At 29.6% G+C, this 25,671-nt stretch overlaps 1 protein-coding gene across 1 annotated transcript in view; it reads left to right on the top strand.

The window, feature by feature from the left end:
* The first annotated feature begins 2,764 nt into the window (after positions 1-2,764).
* Positions 2,765-25,671, top strand: part of LOC118199568 (uncharacterized) — a 753,888-nt gene continuing 730,981 nt past the window's right edge. The window contains exon 1 of the mRNA XM_085818213.1: positions 2,765-2,879. The gene's annotated coding sequence lies outside the window, so the exon portion shown is untranslated. The remainder of the gene's footprint in view (positions 2,880-25,671) is intronic.

The raw sequence follows: 25,671 nt of genomic DNA, 5'->3' as shown, positions 1-25,671 counted from the left end.
AGACTATTAAAATTCTGACTTTTATCAGGATTCTTAATCCTAAAAAAATATGATATCCTGTCCAAAGTAACAGTAGTTTCTTCCCCTACTATTGCAATATATTCTCCACTTACTGAACTAATTAATAGTTTAGCATTTCATTTTTCATGATGTAAAGCAATTTTAAATCATATCTGCTCTTACATGTCTCAGCGATTTTATCCTGTGCTAATAAATAACGGAGATTGTTACTTAACATGTATACCCTGTTTAAATGTTAATATATTATTTAAATATTAAATAATTTACTTCTAAAAATAACGTCAGCTAGTCGGCCTCTAGTAATAGGCTTCAGAATCGCCAATAAACTGTTAGATTATCTAGCGCTTGAAAACTAAAGAATGGTATGTTGAAATTCCGATGGTCTTAAAGTGATGTGGAAGACGGCAGCATTTGTCCATCATTTTTAAGACTTCACATGCAGGATGTTTGGAAACTCATGGTCAAACATTTAAGGGGTGATTAAAAAAAAATTAAACAAGCAATTTTCACTATACAATGCATGGGCAGAGAGTAAGTATTGAAACGCTACACGGCGCTGTAATGGCAAGCATAAAGCGTAATTTCTCTAACACATCGTCATTTCTAGCGTTGATTTTCGAAGGCATTTCGACGTACAGTAATCAGGAAAAAGCGGACATATATTTGATGTATGGTCTTGCGAATGGGAATGTTCTGGAAGCTGAAAGACTGTACAGGCAGCGTTTCCCAAGAAGACACTTGGCAGACCCATGAAGTTGTAGAGAATATTTTGTAAACAGTGGAAAATCCTTCGCATATTAGCACGCGGCAGGTTTCCCATAGCATAAATGTGCTCCACTCAATTGTTTAGCGAGTATTACGGAACGAAGAATTACACCCCTGCCATGTACTGAAAGTGCAAGCCTTGATACCTTCAGATTATGCGCCACATGTCGAGTTTTCATTTTGTATTTTGCAGCAGCTAGTAGCGCAGTCTGATTTCAGTGCACATCACGGACTGAATGCACCTTTATTCGTGAAGGCATTTCTAATACGCATCTTTATCTCCCCTAAAGTTTTGCCCACGAGTTTCAAAACACCGTGTATAATTGCTAATTTCGATGTCCAATTTCCCATCGAATAAATGATAAAAATTATAAGATTTAAGAATTTGTACTTTTCAGATTAATAAAATGGTTCAATAAGTTCAGAAATGTATTACATTGTACATCTAGCTGTGTATCACTGGAGTAGAAGTTCGAAATCAATGCTCTCAAATTTATGAAAATTTAGCCATTCCTGGCTTTGCCTGTGACACATGAATCACAGTAAAGCATAATTTTCTATCATGCTATCAAAGGGTAACTTTTATAAGTTTTTAACAGTTAATGTTTAGTTAAAGCCACTTTCCTATCGTTCTTAATTTCAGCTTACAATTTCCTGCCAAAACGTGTTTTCAGAATCGTGGTTAAATTCAAATGAAGGAAGAGCAAGTAATAAGTTGAAGTTCTACTGACTTCGTTAGAGAGAATCTCTCTAATCTATTTCTACGCTCAGCCATATTTCAGGCCCGTGATATCTCCGCCGTTTAGTTAGTGTTAAAGGGCTAAGAATTTTGATAGCTTCGGCTATATCTTTTTAGTTTAGTTAAGTTTTATTTCTTAGTATTCTTGAGTTCAAACCCAAGTAGAGACTTTCTGTACGTGAATGAAAACCGTCTGTTAACGTTATTTTGAGCAATAAAAGTAACTAACCCTTCTTGAGTATCTGTTCCCTATCTACTGAAGTAAAGCGATTATTCGATTACCAGTTTTCAAGGTTCCACACATTTAGCTGTAAATTATAGGTTGGAACATTATAAAATATCAAATGTTTTGCTCTGAAATTTTCATTTCTAAAACTTTTCTTTTTGCTATTTGTACATTTGTACACCTTTCAGTAATAATGTTATTTTCGATTGATCATTGATTGTCAGAACTATTAATTATTAAATTAGTATTATGCTAATATACTTCCGAATGAAAATATTCCTTAAAAATATATTAACATTTGTCAATATTTTTAAATAAAAATTAATCGCTCAATTAAATAAAAATTAATCGAATTTAAAATTAAATTATTTTAAATTAATCGATTAAAATTAATTGATTAATTTTAAATAAAAATAAATTTAAGTTAATTTAAGTTAATTAAGTAAATTATTCGATTTAAAATTAATCGAATAAAAATTAATTTGCAAAAAGTTCCTCACTTCAGCTATTTCAGTATACAATATTTATTACTCAGTTATTATCAAAATATACCCTGATTCCATCAAGTTAAAAAGAAATGATAACATATTTACTTTTTCAAAATATAGAGAAGAATTTAGAAGGGTGCATTAAATTATTAATTCATTTATTAACATTCAAATAATCCTAAAAGGTCTCACAGTATTTTTTTAAAATTTTATTTCAAAACCTTAAAATGTGAAATCTTTTACTGAAAGCAAAATTGATAATGAAAATAAATTCTTAATGCATGCGTTTTAGAGTGAGCTTAAAGTAATTAATAAAAGAGAAATGTGTCAGAAAATGTCCTTCGGCAACACTTAAATTGAATTATCTTAGTTTTGAAAGACAAAGTATGTTGTGATAACACTACACTAAAGAGTATCAACTGCACAGTTTTTTAGAGGAAAAAATCTGTCTTAAAAAGTAAAAGACAAATAAAAATTCAGCCACCGATCCTAGATTAAAGCGAAGTCTGGAACAGTCAGGGCGTCGTCAGCGCCCCCTCCTACAGAAACGGGAAAAGAGGAGACACAAGAACGGGAATTCTCTGTCAGAGCAGACGCTTTTCCTTCTTGTCAGTTACCACGGAATCAGAATTCCCTCCCGGTGAGTCAAACCTTATTTCTATCCTTCCTAGGGGAACCAGCAAAAAAGCATAAACTTTTAGATATTGCCAACTGTGTATTTAAAATATATATATAATTGTTACTATAATTATTGCATATATTTAATCAAAATTATTTTTTCAAAAACATTTTTCACATAACAAAACTTTTTCTAATTTAACATTGCAGAAAATAAGCATATGTTAAACGTAAACATTACCAAATGATAATTAAGAAAATTCTAGAGGATGGAGGTGAAAACTTTATCTTTTAAATACTATAAGAAACTTCTATGCCCTTTTTAATCTTTTAAGGAAATATAAATAATAATTTTCGGCAGTTTTTCAAATAAAGGTGTTACATTATATAATGACTGACATGGGAACGAAATAAAATGTAGTGTCGATGGAATGTGATACGAAATTAAATAAAATGTGTTTTGCTAGATATTTTAAATGTATCTGTTTACAATAATGCTACAATTATTCAGCTTTTTGTTTCATATCCAGGTTAATATAATTTCCTCAAAAAGAAATTAAAATTGTTTCTAAAACTATTGCTCTATATAATGATTTTATACTTCAAAATAAAATACCCAGAGCTAACAGTTATTTCTCTACGGTAGAGTTTAAGGCAAAATAATTAAATAAATATATCAGAGAAAGTGGTAATAATATATTTAATGAAATAATAGCTATTAATCACATACAAATATTAATCACTTTTATTTGAAAGAGACGAATCAGCATCGGAATTTATAAATAAAGTGTGTCTTCCGGTTTTTCTTTTTGTCTATAAATGTAATGTTTTTTCCCAACTTTTCCTTTTTTTTTAATTATTTTTTCGTTATGTCAATAACAAATATATATAGAAATAATATAATCATGTTTATGTGTATGATTGCTTCGAGTGTATGACTTTAAATTAAACTTGAAATAATAGAAAACAAAATATCTATTTCCTTAAAATGAAAAAGTACTTGTTTCAGTATTTATCAAAATTTTCGCATCATGAAAGATAGAAATTGTGATTTAGAATATAATATGCCTACAGAATATGGATTTAGCATTATTTTTGCAGTTTTAATTTCAACAAACTACTAATTATGTAGTTTACTGAAATATAAAAATAAGAGAATAAAGTACGATGTTCTTAATGGAACTGTAGGGCCTGATGTTAAGATTCTGAAAGCATTTTCTTTAGTATGTATACATTTCAAAAGAACTATTTTCTCGAAAGCAAAGTTCTAAAATTTTCTTGAAATTTACTTTAACATTTTCTTTTCCGTTAATGAAGATCAAAAAGTATTTAACTAATAAGTAATACTCCTAGAAATACGTTTATGATTCCAGAATTTATTATAAATAGCAATACTGTAATAAACGATTTTTGAATTACTAAATAAGGGATGTATATTATTTATTGTATTATTAGAAAACAAAATATGACAGTTATTAACGGTAACAGTTATTAACGTTATAGTAACAAAGATTCATTATTTTCTTTAGACTTTTAATGGAATAACTCATCATACTTTGTGATATATTTCATTTCCCCCCTTTGGAAACAATTTGTTCTATATTATTTCAGAATAATTTGTTCCAGAAGACAAAAAACCGCTTCACTAAAGTTTACTGAGATTTTCTTTAGAATATTTCAATAGTAAGAACTTTGGGATTAGAAAATTTAGATCCAGCACATATACTGTTCCTTAGATTGCATTCCTTGCATTTAGTGACGCTTAGATGGTTTATTTCTATAACAAATACTTAGGGGTATTTAGCGAAGATGGAAACAATGAATAGTGTCATAGCTTGTTATATTGGGATATTTTGTTTGAAGATTATATAAGAAAAGACAATTAAAGTAGGAAATTTCACATATTGTAAAATTTGTTCGTAATTCCAGGGTAGCAAATTATACAAGATAACTGCATGTTGATTGAGAAATCTATGTGTCTCTCAAACTGTTTACGTTAGTGGAAGTATGTAGACATTAAAACTAAGCATAATAATTGAGTTGCTCCTAACTCTATGTGCATGCACTCATATAAAGCATTATAAAAATTCTGTACTTATATTGCTTAATTTATAGATGTTATGCAACATTTGGTTTTCATTAGAGATTATCAACTGTTATGTTTCTGGTACAAATCCGTGTTCCGCCTTTTGACATTATGCTCTTTTGATTCTTTTATTTATTTAAATATTTATAATTCGATTTAAATATTTATAATATTTATAATTCGATTTTATTTATAATTTGAAATATGTATATGATATTTAATCCGATGCTTTAACTTATTTAACAGTGTGTTGAGAATTAATAGAAACGCGATTTTCGTTTAACTTGCATTCCTTACATTACCTGGCGATAAAAATGCATTTCCCAAAGATTAACTCATATATTAACATTTTTCAATTTTTCAAAGTCTTGTTGTCAGTTTATAATTTTCTTCGGTTTATAATTTCCTTTTCATCAAATTACCTTGAGAACGGCTTGTTAAACCTCTAAAGAATTAACTAAAACTTTTGTATTCTCATTTAGGATTTCTAATAGATGCTTTTAAAAGGCAATACTGCAAATATTATATATTTTAAAATTATTGTCATTGCTTATTATTTTTTTGTAGTTACTAAATATAGTTTAATATTTTATGTAACGTTAATCTAGAAAATCTATTTTTAAACGTTTAGTACATTTATGTCACTAATTCTTAGTGGGTTTTAATCATCCCAATAAGTATTTGCAGGTAGCAGTAGAATGATGTTATTATTCCGATACACCATTCAACAGGTGTTTTGTTCGTAGGGCATTAAACTTCCTTTGAATTATTCAATCTAAATTATTCAGTAGAGTGTTTCGGAATCAAATTTAATTAATAATTCCATTATCTACTTAATATGCGTCTATGTTGAAATATTAGGAAAGAAATACATGTATCAATTTCAAATTTTCAGTCGTTTTTAGATTAATTTTCATTTAGAAGATGGTGCTATTTTATTAATCTGGGAGAACTGTTGCATCGCATCGTGTGAGTTTTCTTGGTGCAAATGGTTAGCACATTCAGTTCTCAAATGCAAGATCCGTGACTCCAATTCCAGCCAGGCCACATTTCATTTCTCACGTCTTTCACCCATAAAATAACATATGGATGTGGTCGTAATTTACATCCCCATATGGATGCCCTTTCAGAGAAAAAAGAATTATCTTGCTAACCAGTTACACTCTGTCTTATTTTCTAATGTAAATTTTTAACCCGTTCAGCTGAATCGTAATCTAAAATTGTAAGATATATGGTTCTAATTCCGTCAAGGTCACAATATATTTTTCATGATTTCTGCTTCGAAACGTGAAATTGAAAAAATTTCCAAATTGTGAAATATGAAATTACGGTAACACAAGTTTGAAACAAACATCAAAGCAATAGAGTTAATATATCTCACATAATAAGATGTCTGTTATATCTTTTAGATTTAACATTCAAGTTTATTTTATAGACATAAGAACTCAAAATATATTGATAATCGTTTTTGTGATAATACGTATTAATACCTTATGTTTTGTATTATGAAGATATATTATCCATCAAAAGTTCATAATCAGATATTTAAAAAAAGCTTAAAATTTGATTTAAGTGTGATTACAAACCTCTCCAAATGATATATTTTAGAAATACTAGTGGCAAATTGTATATCGTTCATGAAATGTAAGAAATGTCTTTACAAAATACAAAATTTGAATTTAAATTCATCGAATTTGAAATTTATAACCAGATTTCTAAAGCTAGATCTAATCTTTCTTCAAGAACCCCACAGCAGAAGGATTGTTGTTAATATAATAGGCTAAAATAACATTTCCATGTTAACTTAGAAGGCAAACGGATAGAAATGACAACTATCAGATGATAATTTATGTCAGCACTGAATATCCTTTAAATACAGCATTTGCAGAGATTAATAGAAATTTCCCAAATTCCGAACAGATTGCTGCTAAGAGTCACCCTCAAAGCTAACAGCTCCATTTTGATGTATAAAATTCATTTGTTTACATGAAACAATTTACTGACCTGTAATATTACTTCAATATATTAGTTTGTAAGAGGTGCTATTAACAAAACCTAGCACAAACATCTATATCCATTGGAATGACCACATCGGCTTGATCAGTGCTACAAAAATGGCAAAATTTCAAAAAGATTATATAATTTTTTCTCATCTTTTCTTACAAGAAATTATAAATTTATCTTAATTTTTTAATTCTATTTTAGCTTTATTATCTTTATTTTCATTGATATCATCATTTCATGTTTATCTTATCTTCATTACAATTATCTAAATCTTTATTATCTTCATCTAAATTATAAATTTACTTTAATAGTTTGGTATTTACAAAGTAAATGTAAATAAATTTTATTTGGTGTCACTAACCGGTTTTTGCAGGTTTTCTTTAATTATCGTAGGATTTTACTGATAAACTTCAGGACATTTCTGTGCATATATGAGTAAGAATGTTCTAGCTTTTATCACGTAAAACCGAATGCAAACGATTTTCCTATAAAATCATTATATGATGACATATCTAGAGATGCAGGTAAATCTTATATACTTTGTTAAATATTCATTTAGTATGAAAGGAAGCAACTTCAAAATGTTAGCAATTTATTGGAAAAATGGTGTAAAATATCATATGCTTTCTTTTTCTTTCTTTGTTTTGAATGATAAAATGGTAACCTTCATAAATCTGAATAAAATTATTCACATGAAAACCGACACTTATCAGGTCAAAGATAACATATATGCAGCGCTTAAAAACAAGCTGTACAAAAATCTGACAAACTCTAAAACAGCCTTTTCGAAAACGTGTAGTGATTAACATTTTTCTAAAAATACACACCTGTCAATGAATTTCAAAATAGTTATCTTTGACCTTGTATAAAATGGCATTCTCCACAGAAGACCAAATTGTCTGAAAATATATGTGGTCATCATTGGAAATTATCTCTGCCTTTCATCTTAAAAGCTGATTAACCAAAATAAAAGTATACATGCTTATCAAATTTAACACGCAAAAAAGTGTCATTTTTATTTAAATAAATTAAAATGATAGCTAACGTTCAGATGTCAGAAACATATATATAAAATAGCAAAAATGCGTATCACTTAAAGTCAAGTTTCATTTTTCACTTGAGATACTTTATTTGAAGTAAAGGGGCTTCAATGTGTCAGTCTGAATTTTCCAACGATTCTCTTTACTTGCCACTTCAATCTAAATATGGTTCAAAAAACAGTAGAGACTTGATCGATTCATCTAACAGGGCAATGTCCTGGCGACTTTGCTATTGTTATTTGTTGGATAGACTCTAGATGAAATCGCTGAGTGGCGAGGGATGAGAAATTTTGAGAATGCAATGGCCGCTGTATTAAATATTATTTTAGGATATATATTAACAGTGCATATTTCAAAAATACAATTCCCCTTTCCGTAAAGTTTGTAAACTGTAATCTTTTTTTTTAATTATATTTTCCAAGATTCCTTTAAAAGATTTGTTTGTTTTAAGGGGACTCATACACCTTAAAACCCATAAGATGTTCGAATAGGTGACTGTTGCAAGAATTGGGATAACTTATTTATTTTACAAGCAATTACTACCACCTTTTTATAGTTGACTACATAATATAGCTGCTTTCTGAAATAGTCATCAGAAAGTTTGTGTTGCCACAAATATTTGTATAATTTAATCCGCTTTGTGACAACATTTTTCGTCATGTTTCCAACTTGCGCGCACAGTTTAAAACATTCTGTTTCATAATTTAATTCCATATTTAATATATAGCTTTTATAACATTTGGAAACTACTGTGAACCTAAAATTCTAAAAATTTCATGTTAAATTTTTATTTGATTTTGAGTTGAGTTTATAAAATGTATTTTATTTAAAACAAATTTAATGTTTTCGCCCATAAAATTTTTCAATATTAAAATATTCATCATATTGTTGGTTCAGTTAGAAAATATTGTCCATATAAGGAATTTCATCAAATTTCAAGTATGTACCATTAGCCATTTTTAAAATATCATGCGCGCAAGGTGGAAACACGGTGAAATATTTTGTCACAAAGAAGATTACATTACAAAAATATTTGTGGCAACACAAACTTTCTGTTTACTAGTTTCCAAAGCAGCTATATTATGTAGTCAGCTGTGAAAAGTTGGAAGTTATTGCTATTAAAATAAATAAAATATTCCAATTCTTGCTACAGTCACATATTCGAAGATCATGAGGGGTTTAAGGTGTATGAGTCCCCTTAAAATAATCCGATAATTCAAAGTAACTTAATTATTCCGTTACAATCTACGCAATTTGAGGATTTCGGATTAAACTTTAAAATGTGTTAACTTTGTCTGGCATCATTATTACGATTTCCAGAACATTTAGTTTTAGAATTCTGTGTTCAAATTTCATCGCACTAGAAACAGTGTAATGTTTAACAATTTGTAAAATAAAGGCAACATTTGATTACATTTTAAATCGATGACAAATGCAATAAATGAATGTATTACTGTTGTTACTCTCGATATCAATATAATACTTAGTGAAAACTATTTTTGATGCCAAAATGTTATTCATTATGATAGAGTGAGAAAAATCGGAATCAGCAATCTAGACGAATTTTAAATATAAAATTATTTCTCGTTTGGAATTGTATAAATTCCTGATAATAGCAGCATTTCTAATCACATTTTACGTGTGTTGTGCAGTTAAAATATTTTTCTTTGAAATAACAACAACATATTCCTAAAAAGTATTATTAACCTGATTCTATTGAGTATACAACAGCCATTTAAATATTAGAGTTGAAATATTTTACTTTACTTTAAATATATTCCAATTAAGAAAATACTCTTGTTAAAATATGAAATCCGGTCGACCAAATCTAAGAGGAAAAATATTGTCCACGATATAATAAGTCTGTCACCACTGTAAATACTAACCAGCTTTTTCGAGCGAATTATGTGAACACTGTACTGTGTCTTTCATGAATCTTTGAATTTGCTAGCTGATCAGTTTAGCAACTTAGGTCATACAAAATACGCAAACGTAAATGCGACAGAAATGTTAGCTTTTGTTTTGAATGATCATTTTCTTTTTCTCTTTTTCATTATTTAGAATAAAATGCATGTTTTATACCGAAAAAGAATTTTTAAAAATGTAACTTAAGATTATATACAGAATATTAGGAAGATTAACTTTTCAGTTTTAAGTTTGTAATTTTTCTTTTAATAAATATTCGGGAATCGAATGTACAGTACTATTAATGTTCCTGCCGTATGTTTTTAGTCTTTGTTTATGTTAAATTAGCTTAATTATTTTTAAATAATAATTACAATAAACGAGACTTTTAAAATTTAAGATGCATATAATTGTCCTTATTAGGTTTAATCAAAAAATAGAACATTAAAAATTAATGTTCTGCAAAATATATTAAAAAAGTTTTCCATATTAATGATAAGAAATAATAAATTACGTTTTTTATAAAAAAGAGCTCTTCTGTAGATCATTCGGTAATACGAGTTATCCGAAATGTTTCAAACTCCCTTCGTTCGGATAAATGGATTACTGTAGGCGTTTGATGTATGCACGTATATATTTCACAACAGAGGGTAAATTAAGTATTTCTGTTTTTTTTCATATAGTAATCTAAGTAAATTTTGTATTGGTTGATAAGCATGGCACTACAAAGAACTGCGGTGTAGTTGTTTCAGTTGGTAAAAATACTTTTATGACATATATCATTTTTACTTTCGTCACATTGTTATCTCCAGGAAATATTGGAAATATTTGTATTTATTTTTAATGATTTCCGCTTTTATTGAAATGATAACTAAAATTCCAATATTAAGTTTCCCTATACTGTATTTTTGTAAAACATTTTCATTTTAACTCTTGAATATCCGTCCGCTGATAACAACGGCTGGTTAAATTAGAAATTTTTCATGTATCAGTATCCGTTTTACCTATTTTCCAGCTTCTAGAAAATGATTTGGAGTATAATTAACAGTTTATTATGACGAAATCCATAATGGGATTTGAATGTGGGATACATCGCATAATATTCACATCATATTACAAATGTATACAGTGATCATTATTGCTTTTATTCAGGCCTTAATAAAACAGAAAAAGCCCAACGTAAGTTTACTATCTTTTTTCAGCCAAGGAGAGGAAAAATTCCTTCATTTCTCACCGTAAATTAAATTATATTATTTCCTATTCGTTTTTCATAGCTTTTTGAAACGAAAATTAACGATATTGAGTTTGCAAACATTTATTTTATTTAATTGTTTTATTTTAAATGTTATTAGATCAAAGTTTAGGTTCGCTTTTAGGATGCAGTTTAAGCCTGTAGGATTTAATTATAAATGTGCTTAGATAATTTCCTTTTCTAAAACTAAGGATTATTTTTAAACATCCATTGAAGAACATTGTTCTTTCCTACATTGTGAATGCTGTAGTAACGCAAACCCTGAATGTAATCCCCTTTAATAATTTATCACTGCAACAGAGAATTTTATACAATTTCGCTACTTCCTATCATACCATAGGAGTTCTGTCATTTAATTAATTTCATTTTAATTTTAATTTGTTTCTGAATCTTGCTTCTTAAATTTATTATTTATTTTTACACATTCTAAATTTAATCATTATGCTATTCGTTTGTTTTTTTTTATTTTTTTACTTACATATAGATATTCCGACCGTTACAACAAATGCACAAAGTGTTGGAGCAATAAGAAATTGGCTTTTCTGTTTCTTTTTCAACTTGCACATAATTTGTAAACCTTGCTTACATGACGAATGACGTTAAAAATGTATTCAAACATTTTCTACGAAAATGGTCAAGTTTAGATTTCATGTGTAGAGTCATTAGGTTAATTGGAAGCAGAAAAGATGAAAAATATGCAACCGCCTTCGCCGGGAATCGAACCACGGACCTCTGGAATACCGGTCCAGCGTGCAGAACCACTACACCACGAAGGACGCTAGAAAAGTGGGAGAAATACCTTATACATGGAATGCACAAATATCAATACTGCGTTAAAAGATCCTTAACTTCCTAAATGTCAGTAGACGCTTCATAAATTGGAATACTTTAATATAATTTAATAAATGAGTAGACAGTAATCAAATTTCGAGTTTTAAACTCAAAAATTAAATTTAGAGATGTGATCTATTTATAAAACTACCACTGAAGTTTCAGAATGCTCTAAATTTATGTTTGCAGTCTGAGAAATCCCATTTGCTTTTCGCTGAAATTTTTATCTTTTTTTCCCTAGCAAATAATTAATAATACATTTAAGAAAAACTATTTTGTACTTTTCCCTTATAGCTGCAATAACTCTTAAAAAGTTCAAAGAATTCCAGAATGTTTAAAGTGGTTTTTTTTCTTAGTCCAAAGGGATTTGAATCCCGAAGGACTATTAGTTTCGTTTTGGCATTTTGCGTCGGACTCATAAATGTCGGTTCACTTTTCAAACTGTTGCCACAAAATGTTAGAGTCCTGCATTATATTTGAAGAAATTAAATAATGAAAAATCTGCATAAATGTATGTATATTTCTCGTATTGTGATAAAACAACGGTACATAGAGTCATCGAATTTTGAATAACGTAATCCTCCAACGAATATGAGCATGTGGAAGACCAAATTTGAAATTTGAAATTTGTTTTATGATCGATTTCCTATTTTTTAAAACTTTGACGAATTTTTGATTAACAAACTCAAGGATTTCAAAGCGAGCAATGGCAACGTTGTGCAGAAAAAACATTTTTATCTCCAGCGCGTGAGTCTCTGTATCGAGAATTCTAAAGATATGCTTGTTTTAAAACTATTTTGCGATATTGCTGTTGCACTGGATCTTATGGTTTAAGTGCGAGGAACATGATATTTAATAAAGAAAGGTAACACACAAAATGTTAAAAAACGCCCCTTTGGACTAATTTAAAATCTGAAACATTTCAGATTTTTTTTTTTTTTTTTTTTTTTTTTTTTTTACATAAGTAGGCAATATTCTTCCAAAGTAATTTTTCTTTCGTCGCTAGGCAGCGAATACTGAGTAAATTGATAAGCTGCTAAGAAAGGACAAAGTGTGATTATATTCAATGTAAATAAGCCCATTATATTAAATATTAGTTGATTTCACGCTTAATTACTTTGTCATTTTAACTTATTTTTGATTTATTTTAGGTTTCTTAAGTATGTTTTAGTATATTAAATAAAATACGTTGTATTTATAAGTGATTAACTTTGCTGATTTAGCGCAAATTAGTTTTCCTGTTTAAGTGGAATTACACACACACACGCATAGGTGTATATATATATATACCTATGCGTGCATATATATATATATACACCTAAGCGTGTGTGTGTATATATATATACTGTCTGTTTGAAATTGTGTATACTTTTGTTTTATTTACAATTTAGCAGGAGGAAATAAACCTATTTTCTTTAATAATAGTAAAATTTATCATTTGCACTTAAAGCTCAGCATTTTAAGAAAACTCTTAAAACATTTTCAGTATAATATATCAACAAATTCAGTCCATGCAGAAACATAATATCAACATAAAAACAAAGAATATGTATTACCTAAATCTAAGCGTAAAGAAGAAGACACATAATGGAAATTAAAACCTGTGCAAGCAGAAACACTTTAACAGAAGAGGTTTTATTACGTCGAAAATACATTCAAAGCGCATTGAATTAGTAAATAATTACTTGCCATTATATTTTATTAATAATGCTAAACCAACTACTTAAAATTTTTGTAATTACTATCATTGGAAAAAGTTACAAGAGTTAAAAATATATAATAATAAAAATATATAATAATAAAAATATATAATAATAAAAATATAGCTGCTTTCTGAAATAGTCATCAGAAAGTTTGTGTTGCCACAAATATTTGTATAATTTAATCCGCTTTGTGACAACATTTTTCGTCATGTTTCCAACTTGCGCGCACAGTTTAAAACATTCTGTTTCATAATTTAATTCCATATTTAATATATAGCTTTTATAACATTTGGAAACTACTGTGAACCTAAAATTCTAAAAATTTCATGTTAAATTTTTATTTGATTTTGAGTTGAGTTTATAAAATGTATTTTATTTAAAACAAATTTAATGTTTTCGCCCATAAAATTTTTCAATATTAAAATATTCATCATATTGTTGGTTCAGTTAGAAAATATTGCCCATATAAGGAATTTCATCAAATTTCAAGTATGTACCATTAGCCATTTTTAAAATATCATGCGCGCAAGGTGGAAACACGGTGAAATATTTTGTCACAAAGAAGATTACATTACAAAAATATTTGTGGCAACACAAACTTTCTGTTTACTAGTTTCCAAAGCAGCTATATTATGTAGTCAGCTGTGAAAAGTTGGAAGTAATTGCTATTAAAATAAATAAAATATTCCAATTCTTGCTACAGTCACATATTCGAAGATCATGAGGGGTTTAAGGTGTATGAGTCCTATTAAAATAATCCGATAATTCAAAGTAACTTAATTATTCCGTTACAATCTACGCAATTTGAGGATTTCGGATTAAACTTTAAAATGTGTTAACTTTGTCTGGCATCATTATTACGATTTCCAGAACATTTAATTTTAGAATTCTGTGTTCAAATTTCATCGCACTAGAAACATTGTAATGTTTAACAATTTGTAAAATAAAGGCAACATTTGATTATATTTTAAATCGATGACAAATGCAATAAATGAATGTATTACTGTTGTTACTCTCGATATCAATATAATACTTAGTGAAAACTATTTTTGATGCCAAAATGTTATTCATTATGATAGAGTGAGAAAAATCGGAATCAGCAATCTAGACGAATTTTAAATATAAAATTATTTCTCGTTTGGAATTGTATAAATTCCTGATAATAGCAGCATTTCTAATCACATTTTACGTGTGTTGTGCAGTTAAAACATTTTTCTTTGAAATAACAACAACATATTCCTAAAAAGTATTATTAACCTGATTCTATTGAGTATACAACAGCCATTTAAATATTAGAGTTGAAATATTTTACTTTACTTTAAATATATTCCAATTAAGAAAATACTCTTGTTAAAATATGAAATCCGGTCGACCAAATCTAAGAGGAAAAATATTGTCCACGATATAATAAGTCTGTCACCACTGTAAATACTAACCAGCTTTTTCGAGCGAATTATGTGAACACTGTACTGTGTCTTTCATGAATCTTTGAATTTGCTAGCTGATCAGTTTAGCAACTTAGGTCATACAAAATACGCAAACGTAAATGCGACAGAAATGTTAGCTTTTGTTTTGAATGATCATTTTCTTTTTCTCTTTTTCATTATTTAGAATAAAATGCATGTTTTATACCGAAAAAGAATTTTTAAAAATGTAACTTAAGATTATATACAGAATATTAGGAAGATTAACTTTTCAGTTTTAAGTTTGTAATTTTTCTTTTAATAAATATTCGGGAATCGAATGTACAGTACTATTAATGTTCCTGCCGTATGTTTTTAGTCTTTGTTTATGTTAAATTAGCTTAATTATTTTTAAATAATAATTACAATAAACGAGACTTTTAAAATTTAAGATGCATATAATTGTCCTTATTAGGTTTAATCAAAAAATAGAACATTAAAAATTAATGTTCTGCAAAATATATTAAAAAAGTTTTCCATATTAATGATAAGAAATAATAAATTACGTTTTTTATAAAAAAGAGCTCTTCTGTAGATCATTCGGTAATACGAGTTATCCGAAATGTTTCAAACTCCCTTCGTTCGGATAAATGGATTACTGTAGGCGTTTGATGTATGCACGTATATATTTCACAACAGAGGGTAAATTAAGTATTTCTGTTTTTTTTCATATAGTAATCTAAGTTCGCGTTGCTTTGTTTAATCATATTTTGTCAAACAAATTTTGGCATTTGAAAGTTTTAAATATAATTATTGTTCATTTAAGCATATATTCAAGTTTTAAAAATCTATAATGCAACATATATTTTGTACTTACTTTAACCAAATGCAGCGGAAGTAAACATAATTATCTATAAATCAACTTGTTCAACTATCCCCAACCAGTTCGCGTTGCTTTGTTTAATCATATTTTGTCAAACAAATTTTGGCATTTGAAAGTTTTAAATATAATTATTGTTCATTTAAGCATATATTCAAGTTTTAAAAATTTATAATGCAACATATATTTTGTACTTACTTTAACCAAATGCAGTGGAAGTAAACATAATTATCTATAAATCAACTTGTTTATCCAAGTTTAAATTTTTTAGTTTAATTTATGAAGCAACTATAATGTAATTTATTAGTTAAAATGCTTTCTAAACTCATTTTTGACGAAACAGGTTAAATGAACGTAAAGGAAATTTTTAATATTAATATGTTAAATTTGATAATTAGTCTCTCCTTCACATTTTTTTAGTTCTTTAGTTTCTAAATATTTTTAAATATAATTATTGTTCATTTAAGCATATATTCAAGTTTTAAAAATCTATAATGCAACATATATTTTGTACTTACTTTAACCAAATGCAGCGGAAGTAAACATAATTATTGTTGAAATGAACTTCTTTGGTACAAAAATTCTAGTCAATGTTTATTTGAAAAATATTTTCATGAATGAACTTTTCCTTATATATTCTCAAATATGCAGTAATTTATTTAAAAATAACCTGTTAAAAAACTTTAAGATTTATTCAAGAAGCATGCTACTCTTATAATTAATTATTATTTATCGGGTTTTAACGAAAGTTTCCCGCCACCGGCAAAATATAGTCTCCCCAACCAGTTCGCGTTGCTTTGTTTAATCATATTTTGTCAAACAAATTTTGGCATTTGAAAGAGAACGACTTGCCTAAAACACTGTGTTGTGAAATTTGTATAGAAATATCATTAAGTACAAGGTGTCTGAAATGGAACTATCACGTTACCAGACTAGGACCATTGCTTACTTCCAGTTCTGTAGCAAAACGTCGGTTACAGAATGTCATCAAATATTGTGCATAACGTTAGGTACTAATTTTGTATATTAAATGATACTGTGAAGTTTGGTACCGAAAGTTCAAAAACAAGGACTATGACAAATAAGAAGCAGAGTGCTCTGGCCGTACTACTGTTTTTGATGATGCCCGTCCGCGAGAACTTGTGAAGGATCAGTGTGCAGTAATTTATTTATAAATAAGCATTTAATAAACTTTAAGATTTATTCAAAAATATGCAACTCGTATATTTACTACATTGCATATATCATCTTAGAAAATGCTGTACAAATGATTCCATCATCTTATTAACAACGTATACGAAATTCAAACAGCTTCAGGGCGGAGAATTTCGAACTTCTTGGGATAAATGTACAAGTTTTGTATTACTCTAGAAAACTTTTAGCGCTTTAATAAGAAAATTCGTTCTACATAAACCGCATTTTTGCATTTCATTCTAATGAATCCGCATTTCTAAATAAAGTAGTATACATTTTTTTCCCTGTAGTTAATATTTTAGCATTATTACGTTACTTTAAAATCTACAAAAGCTGGAACACTCTCCAAACGAGGTATATATACCAACTATTTCCAGTCTGTTTATTATAACCATCATATCTAGGAAATAGCATGTATAGTCTCACATTCTTGCGAAACATACACTAAGATGACTTCCTAGTTTGATCCAAGCGACTTATTGCTATGTCCAGTAAGAAAACAAAGAAACGTAAGAAGGTTGTCAAAGATCCTTTATTAAGGGCTTAAATAATTTAACAGAAGACTCTTCTTGGGTTACAAAAGTAGCCAGCATTTATCGCGTAACGCAGAAAATAATGAATCCATATTAAATCTTCAGTTAGCAAAAGGTTACGCAGAAATGATCAACGTCCAAGTTGGATCAACCTATACCGGCGTGACAAGCGCCATTGGCAAGAATGAAACATTATCGCAGACAGACTGCTAGCTTAGAATTTCATGTAGCAAGTAACCTTTAGCATGCGGAACACGTTCTGACTAAACAATGTAAAACATTTCTTTAAATACTTTCTCTTTTTACCACATTTTAATACGCACGAACTAAAAATTAGCATTCTGGCAGGAAAACGAAAATGGCGAATGAGAGTAAAGCTACAACATAAAATAACTGGTTAGATAAAATAAATATATCTTTACAGGAAAAAATATATTAAGGTGCATTATCCATAATTTCCAAATTCATAAAGCATTAGTTTAATTAAATTATGAAAACTTTTAGCCAGCCCATTACTTTAAATAATTACAGAAAACGAAGAACTTAAGCGAACGTATGTTTACAACCTCTTGACTTTGCTCGGCGCACCGCAGAAACTTTATATTGGTCTTTAAATAATAAACATGCGGAACTGCACAGCGGGCCTGCAATCGATTCTGTGCTCAAACTGAAATATTTATGCTTCAGAGTGATGGAGTTAAAGGAAAATTTGTAGGAATTACTGGGAAGAAAGAATTGCACTACAGCTCTTGATAAATTGAAATACTAGATTCAGTAATTGAATGATAAATTGAAATACTAGATTGATACTAGATAATAGAATACTAGATAATAGAAATACTAGATAATAGAAATACTCTTGATAAATTGAAATACTAGATTCAGATTTTTCCTTCTTTATTTGTTCTTGTAGTTTAGACGTCTATTATGCGCAAAGACGAAAACTCATCTAACTAACGAAAGGTTAAACAGCTGTGTTTAAATAACTAATTTAATTTATCCGTAGAGCTTTACTATATAGGACGTATCATATGCAAAAGACAAAATACCTGTAAACCTTGTGTTATGATAAAATTTCTCGTCAACAACTGATTCTTAAACAATATCCTAGTGAAATGTAGGTGTACTTTCTTTATATATTTAACTTTTAGTTTATATCATTATAGAGTAATCCTTTATATTTTGTCGACAATCAGGTAAATTTAGTCTACTAATATTAAATCGTGAGATAATGTTACAGACATGTTACAGACTAATGTTACAGACAGGTCAGACGCTTCGGATCAGGAAACAGGAAGAATTAACTCTGTTCTAGCCGAGATTCCAACTATTACTCTACCGATTGTATTTGTGAAGATCAAGAACGGAGGAGGTGATATTTTCCTTATATTCTCTCTCGCTTTAAGAGTGGCTGGGGAAAAAAGAATTTGACCCGGTCGTTGAAATGCAGACGGTAACAACTTTACCATCCATTTCATATTAGTCGGCCGCCTTTATAGGGATATTAGACATTTTGGATCAGAAAACATTGGAAAGCAAGTAACTAGAATTCGATCAACGGATCTTCGATGGTTTGTTGAACGTGGCACAAGTTCCACGGCGAGGATAAGTACGGGAAATCGATAATTCTTTATAATGCGATTTGCTTAATAACTACAAAATTATATGATTTACAAGAATTAAACTGAATTGTAAGTAACTGATATTAAAAAAACAGTAGGTATTAGAATAACCAATCTTTTTCTTCCCATCATTCATTAAAATTAATACTTAAGCTTAAAACAGTAAGAGGGCCCACCAGCGGCCGAGCGATAAAGTCGCTGAACACTGGTAGTTCGGTCCGAGGTTCGAATCCCGCGAACGGGCTGGATGCATGGGTGTTTTCGTGGCTTTCACCATGTGTAACGTGTATACGAGCCAGTTTCCCTTAGAAAGTCCTCCACGAAGGCATCCCTCCCCTTAGGCAGATAGCCCTAGAGGCTTTGCCGTAATTAAATACACACACACACACACACATAACACAGTAAGTTGCAAATTTAAAACGCCCACCAGCGGCCGAGCGGTAAAGTCGCTGAACACTGGTAGTTCGGTCCGAGGTTCGAATACCGCGAACGGGCTGGCTGCGTGGGTGTTTTCGTGGTTTTCCCCATGTTTAACGTGTATACGAGCCAGTTTCCCTTAGAAAGTCCTCCACGAAAGGCATCCCTCCTCTTAGGCAGATAGCCCTAGTACGCTTTGCCATAATTAAATACACCACACCACAAATTTAAAACAGCTTTTTAAACAAAGCCGCTTGAATATCCTTTTTTGTTTTTAATTGAAAGTCACTTCTTTTTTTTCCAGTCCTTTTCGTAAATTTTAATGTATTTATCGAATGGAAGCTTTGAATAATATTTATATACCTGTACTGTACTCCATAGTTAATTATGCGACTATAAATGAGACTTCAAGGCATCGTAAACGAAAAAGAAGCCGTTGATTAAATTCTTTCAAGCTGAGAGTTTAATTATGCTAACATCACATTTAAATTCTTCTCCTTAACCTTTGTTAAGCAGATTAAGTTGCAGAAGCGCAGGAGACGTCGTCTTCAGTCGATTTGTTAAAGGCTAAGTTTTTATCAGAAACGTTTTTGTAACAACCTTTGAGAGACTTACAAAAGCCAATTTCCAAAACCAGTTTTGCATTTGCATCTAAATTGAATGCAATTTCTAGGCTACTTTGGATCCTCCAAATAGATATTTGGATAATTTTCTTGGCCAGAGTTAAATTTTCCTTGTGTTGTTTTCGGAGAAAATATCAGTTTTTGTCATCTTAACGTCCTTCTGCCAATCTTTTCATCTAAAGTTATACATCTTATGCAGTGGTACTAGTTCAGCAGCTTGCGTGGTAATTTAAACCACTTCATCAATAAAATGTTGTAATTTATATAGTATTTAATTTTGACTAAAAGATTATAAATTTAACTTATTTTTCAACTACTGGCACTTTAGCAAAACTGCCAGTTAAAAGGTTTACCGATAATTTATTCATATTTTGCGTTTTGAAAATATAAGTGCAAAAAAAAGGTCTTATATAAAATTTATCAGGCAAAATAATACAATGAGAACAATGAGGAACATGATATGGCGACATATTACGTTCTGAATTTGAAGTAGTATACATATGCACTTATTTTAAAGCTTTGAGAAAATGCTTTACGTACATAAATACATATAATTAAATACTTTAAACCCTTATGAGGTATTTCTGCCGCCTTCGTAGCGTGCCTTCGTGGTGTAGTGGTCTGCACGCTGGGCGTGTATCCAGAGGTCTGTGGTTCGATTCCCGGCGAAGGTGTTGCTAATTTTTCATCTCTCTGGCTTTTCTCTCTGGCAGTGGCGCCCAAATTAAAAGGGTGTTGGATTATGATTCTCCTCCCCCAGGATTTGGTGATTGGGTCCACCTTAAAAGATACCCCAGTCGCCCCTTTAAAAGGGGGAGTATGTAAGGTATTTCTCCCGCATTCTTAGCGAGCCTTTGTGCTGTAATGGTCTGCACGCTCAGCGCGTAATTGAGAGGTCTGCAGTTCGATTCCCGGCGAAGGCGTTGCATATTTTTCATCTTGCCTGCTCCCAAAATACCTAATGTCTCTACAAGTTAACTTGCACTGCATATTTTATTTGAATCGCAGTTGTGGATAATTTGTACTATATTATTATTTGTACTATAATGCGTAGCGGCGGATAATTTGTATTTGCGTAGCGGCGGATAATATTATTATTTGTACTATAATGCGTAGCTTTCCGATACATTTTTAAGTTACATTTTACTTTTTTCCTTCTTTATTAGTTCTTGTAGTTTAGACATCTATTATGCGCAAAGACAAAAACTCATCTAACTAACGAAAGGTTAAACAGCTGCATTTAAATAACTAATTTAATTTATTCCTAGAGCTTTACTATATATGACGCATCATATGCAAAAGACAAAATACCTGTAAACCTTGTGTTATGAGAAAATTTCTCGTCAACAACTGATTCTTAAACAATATCCTAGTGAAATGTAGGTGTACTTTCTTTATATATTTAACTTTTAGTTTATATCATTATAGAGTAATCCTTTATATTTCGTCGACAATCAGGTAAATTTAGTCTACTAATATTAAATCGTGAGATAAACTATTTTATTCTGAATTAAAATATTAATGAAACAAACTATGGAAAAGCATACTGAAGTACTTTCCTAATTCAAATAACGGGTATGGTAATTACTAGGAAATGAAACACTATTTATAGAATGCTTTTCCTTCCTTCATCGTTTGGAAAAGAATGATAAGCACAGCATGGGCAATTCAAAGAATATTATGTTTAAGAATATTTCGTGCACTTATTATTTAAGAATACTTCGTATTCTTAAAAAATACAAAACGTTAATATTTTAGAACTGGAGAAAGAACAGCATGCCATTTTTTTGTGTGTGTACTATTTTCTTGAAATAATAAAATTCCAGAAAGTGAACACGAGCGCATATTGGAATTAGAGCAGCCATCCAAGTTTTTAAAAGCAAAAAATGTCCAAAATGTACTAATTCTACTTTCATAATGCATTAAAGATGATTAATCTCGGAAGAAAAACACATTGCTTGTCTTAGAATGAATTTCTAGAAGACGAAATTTTTTTTTAAATGATTGCTTGAAACTTGAATGGCATGCGTAGACACGTATTTCAATTTTAACTCAGAATTCATGAGCAATATTAGTCACATTTTTTTTAAAAAACAGCGGAAATATTTAATTTTATACCGACACCGTAAAAAACTAACTAAGGATAAATAGTCCTTTATTGTTAAATTACAAAAATAAAACTTCAGTTTTAGAAATATCCGTCTCTGAAATTCAAATTTATTCGAGGTAACATTGAAGTTTATGTTTTAATTATATTACTTTTCTTATACAAATTCCTGAAACATGAATTTTTACTTCAGAAAAACATAGATGCAGTCGCATGGATATCAAACTTCCATCCCCAGAAAAGCGAAAATTTTTGAAGTATCCAGTTTATCCTTTTAATTCAGCTTTTCCTTTCCCCCCATCTCCATCTAGTGAAATTGAGTTAAGGCATGTAATTTTCAAAATTATTTTAGTCATGTTACAGAATGGCCTTCTCCCACGCACAGACAATCATTATTAGGATAAAGAATGATTTACTAACTCGAATTTTCTTTGTAAATAGCAGGTAAAATAATTAAAGATGCTGCATGGCCATACTTGTTATAGTTCGAAACTGTAGCTCATTTGATTTATTTCTTAAATTAGACCCGTAAATCAAAAATTTATAAAACAGAAAATACTTTATAATTTTAGATTGTCCAGTAAAGTCATATTTTATGCTGTGTTTTCCGAATGGGAATAAATTGAAGATAATTCCAAAGACTTTCTGAATAGTAAGAATCTGGCATTTAATATCTTAATTACTTGTTTCATCAGAAACATTAATGGCATTTTTCTCTTAACATTTCCTGTATGTATGATCCCCCACCGGTGGCCTAGTAGTTCAGGTGAATGGGCTGACTGCATGTTAATTTAATTGGTTTTCTCAATGTGTTAAATGCATACGAGCCAATTTTTCTCACAAAGTCCTCCACGAATGCATCTCCCTTCTTATTCAGTAGCCCTCGTGGCTTCGTCATATTCAGCTAACCTATCCTATACATTAAAAAGCTGGTTAGCAGTGTTTTGAAGAGTTGGTTAGTAAATGCAATATCTTGTACGTATGAGACTGTAAGAAATATTATTACTAAAACAGAAAACTTCTAATTCATTCACAATCGTAATTTGTATGCTTTCATATTATTTCAGTCTGTTACTATATATAAATTTCTTCTTGTCTTTAAACTAAGGTGACCAGACGTCCCGCGTTTGGCGGGACAGTCCCGATTTTTAACAGTTTGTCCCGCGTCTTTTTAAAAAAGTCCCCGTTTTTAGGAAGAATGTGCGACAAACTAAAGAATATATTAAAACAAAAACTTAATTGGAGTGTGCAAAAATCATTCGATCGTATTACTCAAAATTTACAATATAGTAATATTTCTGAAAATGATCTTTTTAATTAGACATCATTATTAAAAAATATATTGATAAGGAAAAGGTTAAATCATGGACATCAGCGAAAATCACAATAGAAAACAAATGGTTGGAAATATTTCATCATTTTAAACAAACCATGTTCCATACAATAATGCACTAAAAACTGTGGAATAACCCAGAACTAATGCTATGAAGAAGCGCTTTTTTTCTACCGTAAATAAAGTGCAGACATCAGAAAAATCACAATTAAGTGTTGAGTCTTTGAAAGCCATTTTATGTATGAATATAATTTAACAAATTCTTGTGAAAAAGTTTATGACGTTTCAAACAACGACACATTCTACTAAACAAAATTCACTCAAACGAGAAATATGTCAAAGAATAAAATAATACTATACATAATTTCTTTTAATGTATTTGTAAATTGTACTTGTGTTGAAATTTTAAAAATATATTACAAAACTATTTTTCGTTCTATGAAAATTTGTATTGCTCTGTATAGACCAAATGTTTAATCACCCTCTCGGTCAATGGTGTCCCGCTTTGCTAATGTTAAAATCCTGTCACCTTACTTTAAACAGCATATCTGTCTATCATTGATCAGATTGTCATACCTAATTGTCATCATTTGTCAAATGTCGTCATAATTTAAAATCGTAAATGTAACATTAAGTTATCATCAGCGGGACAGATCACTTTCTATGACTGATATTTTTCACGGTTTTTTTATCATTTTCATCTATTCAATTAGTTATTTATTCATTTGTGAGCATTATAAGTATACATAAGAAACATATTAATCTAAAATACAATTAGATGTGCAGAATATGTGCTGTAAAGTACTTTACCTCTCAATGGACATTCAATAGGAGAATAGTTTGCAGTAAGTAAATTAAAAATAAGTACTTTAAGTATGTGAACATTTTACATATGTAACCCCCCGAAAAAAAAAACTTATTATAAACGTTAATGCAACGTGATGTTTTAATAATGAAATTTTTAGAGTTCATTATTAAATTGTAATTTTTAGAGGGTAATTTAATTAGATTATATAATTTCCTAGCTCACGAGCAACCGAGTAAAACAGCTAAACATCGGTAGTTTGACCTGAATTAAACTCTTGGTGAATGGGAGGGTGTCATGGAATTTCGTGGTTTTCTATGGGCAGCGTGAATACGAACCACTTTCCCTTAAAACATCCTCCCGGAAGGTATAGTGACACGGTGTCATTTGCCGCCCTTCTAAATGCACACCAGGTGATCAGATCTATAAAATATCGAAACGGCATATTGCGGAATAAATAAAAACTATGTGTTAAATTTTTAAATGAAACTTTATCTACAACATTTTAAACTGCTGATTATGTAAGCAAAATTGATCGAAGACTCTATAGAAATTCTTTCATCACCCTTTTGCTCTTGTTTACATGGTACAATATTTATTAAATACAATGTACCCATTTTTAATTCTTAAGTACTTCTTAACCGATTTGTCTCTTTGAAAACCTGCTGTCACGAAAGTTATTCTTACAGTAATTGTGAAGAAATATCGAAGGAGGATTACAGTAGTTTAAATTTTGTCTTAATGACTGAATTTTAGAATAAATTGTATAAACACAAAACGACTGACCTTCTACTTCTTCGTTTCGTCTTTCTAAGGAATTGGTAAATAAAACTCTGAAATATTTATTTTGTAGTAATGAACTTGTCCGTATTTGTGTCATTAAGATCATAATTTAATTGTCATTCGTCCATTCAAATGTTTCGATACAGTAAAGAAGACATAGAAAGGAAGTCATGTTATTAAAGTCTATTTGTACTTTATTTGAATACTATAACCAATGTAAGAATAATTCTCTTTTCCATTCAATATCCTATCATTTTCAGTATCTTGTGATCCTTCACCTCATCAGCGACCGA

This window comes from Stegodyphus dumicola, chromosome 6 (genome assembly GCF_044657685.1).
Source record: "Stegodyphus dumicola isolate Sdum_Otavi_A_Nest chromosome 6, ASM4465768v1".
NCBI classification, from domain to species: domain Eukaryota; kingdom Metazoa; phylum Arthropoda; class Arachnida; order Araneae; family Eresidae; genus Stegodyphus; species Stegodyphus dumicola.
The sequence above is the reverse complement of the archived record's forward strand: the minus strand, read 5'-3'. Positions and strand labels throughout refer to the sequence as shown.